Here is a 6,000-nt window from a genome sequence, read left to right as displayed (position 1 = left end):
AGTTGATCGATTCCAGGCCAGCATACTTAAAAACAGACTACTTGAGCAGCAGGAGGAGGCAGCAGTTGATTGATTCCAGGCCAGTATAATCGAGGAGAGGCTACTTGAGGAGGAGGCAGCAGTTGATCGATTCCAGGCCAGTATTATTGAGGAGAGGCTACTTGAGGAGGATGAGGCAGCAGTTGATCGATTCCAGGCCAGGATTATCAAGGAGAGGCTACTTGATGAGGAGCAGGCAGCAATTGATCGATTCCAGGCCAGTATAATTAAAAACAGACTACTAGAAGAGCAGGAGGAGGGAGCAGTTGATTGATTCCAGGCCAGTATTATCGAGGAGAGGCTATATGAGGAGGAGGCAGCAGTTGATCGATTCCAGGCCAGTATTATTAAAAACAGACTACTTCAGGAGCAGGAGGCAGCAGTTGATCAATTCCAGGCCAGTATTATTGAGGAGAGGCTACTTGAGGAGGAGGAGGAGGAGGCAGCAGCAGTTTATCGATTCCAGGCCAGTCTTATCGAGGAGAGGCTACTTGAGGAGGATGAGGCAGCAGTTGATCGATTCCAGGCCAGTATTATTGAGGAGAGGCTACTTGAGGAGGCAGCAGTTGATCGATTACAGGCCAGTATAATTAAAAACAGACTACTAGTGATCAGGGGCGGATTAACTTTTTCATAGGCCCCGGGCTGTTCACCAAGCCTGGGCCCCCCCACCCCACTGTAACTATGGAAGCACTAGCCTGGCGTTCATAGTACAGGATAGATAATGTCATGATGTCCTGATTTGTGCAAAATTGCCATAAAAAACTGTGACTTTTTGCAAATCATGGCAGAAGTGTAGCCAGGAGACAGTACACCATTGAAAGTATAAGTCTTTTTGGGTGGTCATGGGCCCCCCAGGAGCTCAGGGCCCCGGGCTGCCACCCAAAACGCCCCTATTATAATCCACTACTGTTAGTGATGATTATATTTCTATTTTTGTTCCTCGGCTTACAAAGTTCTGACAAACTAAATCTACGAAGCAGGTTCACTGGCCATGATACAATTGCATCTAGGGGGTCACGTGATTGTTTTGAGAAACAAATGTATCGTTTTTTGTTCCTATGTGTATATGCCAAGGTTATTTTGCCATTTTCTGTATTTTCACATCTGAAGAGTGAAACAATTCACTCAATTAGCTTATTTAGAACTGTGAAGGCAAATCGATGGAGGCTGATGTGGTTATCGATAAATCACTCATCGACGTTTATGGACGAATCTTACAAGTAAGTATTTGATAACGCCTTGCCATTAATGAGTTAATAAATGTTGACATAGGTGGAGTTGTAACAGCTTACCGCTTTTTGGCTTATCATTGTGAGTCTGAGAAGCGATATGTGTGACAGTCACTTGATGTATTTTTTAGAGTTAGTGTCAAAATTAAATGTACAGGTCTGGTCTTCGAATATATCAGATATCTGTTCTCAATAATGCTTACATTCTGTCCCGGTACTTTACATTGCTTCATTTTATATATGTGTTGTTAAAGACTCTTTCCTTCCTAATTTCTCAATTACAAGTTAGTCATGAATGATCTTTATTTATGACGAAGCTAAATGTTTATTATGGATTTTTGCCCCCACCCATTGCCCTGTGTGACTACATTGGTCACCATACATTGCTGATAGTAGTTCACGTCCCTACGAATGTGTGTAATTCCTATGGCTTGCCCATAAGGGTTAGCTCTAAATCGCACTATACATTTATATTTGTTAGGGTACAAACACACACACCGTATACGCAGCAGATACGCAGCAAATACGCAGCATATCTGCAGCAGATTTGTTGGTGCAGATTTGATGCTGTGTTCAGTTATTTAGATCTAATCTGCTGCGTATTTGCTATGTATCTGTTGCGTATTTGCTGCGTATCGCAGCAGTAAATAGGCTGCGTATACGGTGTGTGTGTTTGTACCCTTAGGCTATGTGTCTATGTGAAACATATTGCAATGTATTTCCAATTGTAGCCAATGTGCCGCTAATTATGTTTGATTCGCTATGTTTGTGTAATATCTCTTCCAGGAATTTTCTTTGTTTGATCACATGTTGCTGAGAAACGAGGGTGTGACTTATGGTTTGTGTTAGCGAGCTGCCCGTGCAGCTAACTCACTCCCCCATCCCCCCTCCGGATTGTGGTGTCGAATTCACTATTACGTTATGTTTGAAATATTTGAGGCTTACACTATGACCACATGATGGGAGTAGTTGTGTACTGTGTATATGATATGGGCCGGCAGCAGACATCATGGAGGGAGAGGGAGGAGGGAGGGAGTTAGCAGCACGGGAAGCTCCATAACCCACCCACATAAGTGATGTCATATTTAGTCAGCAACATTGCCTTTAACAAGGAAAAAGCCTCAACTAGCTATTATCTTACCAAGCGAGCATTGTTTGCAAGAGGTTTATATTATTTATTTATCTTTTTATTAAGGTCCATGCTCGGCCACTGCTATGGGACGGCCCTGCGCCTGGGTACACAAGCCGGCTAAGGCGGAGTGCCGCATGGAGGGAGGTTGCCCGGATTGTGTACCCAGATTGGGACAAGCATAGTAGATTACAGAAGTTGATCATTGGTAAGTTATTTACCCACTATGTCAAACAAGAAACTCTACTGTTATGGTCACCTGACGCTCATATATTACTAATGTCTGTACGTTTTTTGCTTTCAGCCAAACATGTGGAGACCAGGTGGTCCAGTGTGAGGGACAGATTCATCAGGGAGCGACGGCAGCTGATGAGGCGTGGGGCCTCACAAGAAGAACTCGGCTCTTTGCGTTTTGCCCCAATGCTGCGTTTCATTTTGAATGCCAGCAGACGGCGCCAGTAAGTGTGTATCTTAATTGCATCTGTCCATGCTAGGATCAGATGATGTCAGTATTAATTCATTCTGTTATGTGTGCAGACATATAGACATGCGTTACGTAGACAGAGATTATATACATCGAGCTTCCTGCAGGGGGACCTATATATTTCTGGAACTGGATAATTATAAAGTTACTAACAATAATGCTCCCCCTGCTGTACACTCAATATTCTTTATAAATGCAGCGTGCCCTAACTGGATACTAAAAATTGTTTAATAAGTCGATGATGTAAGACCTAACTGGAGTTCGATTTAGCTACAAAGCACGGACAGGATAAATGGCGACAAATGTGCCCCAATGATTACATATGACCTAACAATGTCCCACTCATTTCTCAAGTGAGATTTTTAGGGAGCCAAGGGCTAATTGTGATAATAATAAGGCTAAGATGTGAGAATAAATTACTATTTCTTTGCAGACATATTATTTTCCCTGAGCATCATTTTTGGGGAGCAGTGTGTGAATGTTGATCAATAGTCTAGATTATGCACAAAGGTAAGGCTAACACATTGGACATACTGGATAAAAAAGGACACAAAAAGCCTAAGTAAAATCTTGCATTGGATGCATATTGGTTCTTGAGAATTGTTACAATGTTGCTAACATGTTTGTAATAACAGATTTTGTCCACTGTTTATTTGTCAGCAGAGATGAAGAAGCTCAACAAACAGCAGAGGCCTCATCGGATGAAGAGAATAAAGAACCTCATCTGACGGAGGCGCGCACCATGACTCCACCACCAAGAGGCCAAGAGGGCCCTGTTGAGCCTGGGCAGGGAGACAAACATCTGGCTTGACGTTAAAGAATAAATTGTGGGCGGCCTGCACTCCCTCTTATACTAAGGTTGTTGTTGGCATAAATGATTGTGATTAGTGGTCACACAGCCTCTGCCCCCCCCCCCCAAACAATATCCTGTGCTTAATACTATTTCGAGCATGTAATAAAGATATTTTGTGATATATCGGTGTTTGACTTTTTAATTTTCTGGATATCACAAGTTTTTTTACTTTCTATTTCTGCCTATCTCTCCCTCTCTCTACCTCCCTGTAAATATCTACTTGTTTGCCTATCTATCTATGTGCTTTCCCTCCCTAACTAGCACGGAGCTCCTCTCTCTCTGCAGTCTAGACACACAATGAGAAAGAGCATGGACGCTCAGGCACTTCCTGTTCCTGTAGTGACGTCACACACCTTGATATTCACATAATAACAGGATAAAAGGGATTATAGGAGTAATAATTCCTTATATCCTCTTCCATTCTGTGAAAACAATACAGTTTTGCGACGCCGTTGCGGTTTTAAGGAACTTCATCTCAAACTTTTTGAAAGTTCGGTTCGGTACTGAACCAAACTTTTTGCAAAGTTCGTAACAAATCTGGTTCATACCGGTTCGGTTTGCTTATCCCTAAAAATAATAGATACAAAGAATGCAAGAAATATTTTTCACACTAGCATCTGTATTCGTCACGCTCACCACTTATGGCCAGTGCCGCTAAATATTTAGCACAGCTAAAGTATTCAGTACGTCTTCAGCTAAGAATCACACCTACAGTAGCTGCTGCAGATTCCCTTATTTAAGGAACCCTTCCTCAATGCTTCATGCCCAAGCAATAGGTTTGTTTGTCTAAACTGCAAATGTACTTTCATTGTGCACTTAAGGTTTTAACCTTACAATATCTTAATGCAGAAGTGATCAAGATGAGGTTATGTACATCTGTATGTCAATTATCTACCAAGAAGAGGACCAAGTATAATAACAATAAATCTTTATTAATCAAAAAAAAAAAAAAAAACTTACTCATGATTTAAAATACAAAGCTGCATTACATGGTGTATTATGGCAATCCAGATAAACTGACACAGTGAGGTAGGTAACATAGGCTTCAACAGGCAACTGCTCCGAAAGTGCTCAGTGCAGTGTAAACATCGGTTATGTACCGGGGGAAGGGATAAGACCAAGCATAAGCTACCCACAATGGGGACTATCTCCCTACTTCCTCCCAAAAAAACCCCATAAACCCTGTAAGCCCGTAATGATTCACCACTCACCCATGCCAGCGTCTCCCCAACGTACGTTTCACGTTTGGCGCTTCCTCATGGGCCCCCTGAGGAAGCGCCAAACGTGAAACGTACGTTGGGGAGACGCTGGCATGGGTGAGTGGTGAATCATTACGGGCTTACAGGGTTTATGGGTTTTTTTTGGGAGGAAGTAGGGAGATAGTCCCCATTGTGGGTAGCTTATGCTTGGTCTTATCCCTTCCCCCGGTACATAACCGATGTTTACACTGCACTGAGCACTTTCGGAGCAGTTGCCTGTTGAAGCCTATGTTACCTACCTCACTGTGTCAGTTTATCTGGATTGCCATAATACACCATGTAATGCAGCTTTGTATTTTAAATCATGAGTAAGGTTTTTTTTTTGATTAATAAAGATTTATTGTTATTATACTTGGTCCTCTTCTTGGTAGATAATGTATTGTTATGGACTTTAAGTTTTGTTTAATGGACATCAGGCTTTTGTTATGCTGAGATACGGCGGCGTATGTCCAGTGGAATTTAAGTGTATAATTTAATACATCTGTATGTCAAGCCAGAATTTCTACCAAAGGAGAGTTACCCATACAGTAGACAGCTGTATTGGGGTTCACGCTCTTTATCAGAACAGAGCAGGGTATTTGCTGGCTAGGTAAAAGGCTGCCAATGTGGGACTTCCCTTAAGGGGACCACCAAACCGGCTTATGGAGTTGTATAAACTATGCTCTATGGGAAAAAGTAGGCTAACTACTGTAGTTCCCTTCTAAAAGGAAAAAAAGCTTGCCTCTTATTGCTACCTTTTAGAGTTCAAATCTATGTTCCACCTATAAAGAGCCTTGAAACATGACTGTTAATTATATGCCAAGCCAGGACCTTTGCTGAAAATACAGTTACCCACTTGTAGACATCTGTTTTTGGTACTTGCCACAAGTCCGTACAGAGTAGGATGGTGGCTAGCTAGGCTAGTAGCCTTCAACATGGGAATAAGGGCCCTATTGCACCAACAAATATCTGACAGATTTTTTCAGCCAAAGCCAGGAATGGATTTGAGATGAGGAGAAATCTCA

The sequence above is a fragment of the Dendropsophus ebraccatus genome, chromosome 5, assembly GCF_027789765.1.
Source record: "Dendropsophus ebraccatus isolate aDenEbr1 chromosome 5, aDenEbr1.pat, whole genome shotgun sequence".
NCBI lineage: Eukaryota > Metazoa > Chordata > Amphibia > Anura > Hylidae > Dendropsophus > Dendropsophus ebraccatus.
This window is presented reverse-complemented; position numbering follows the sequence as displayed.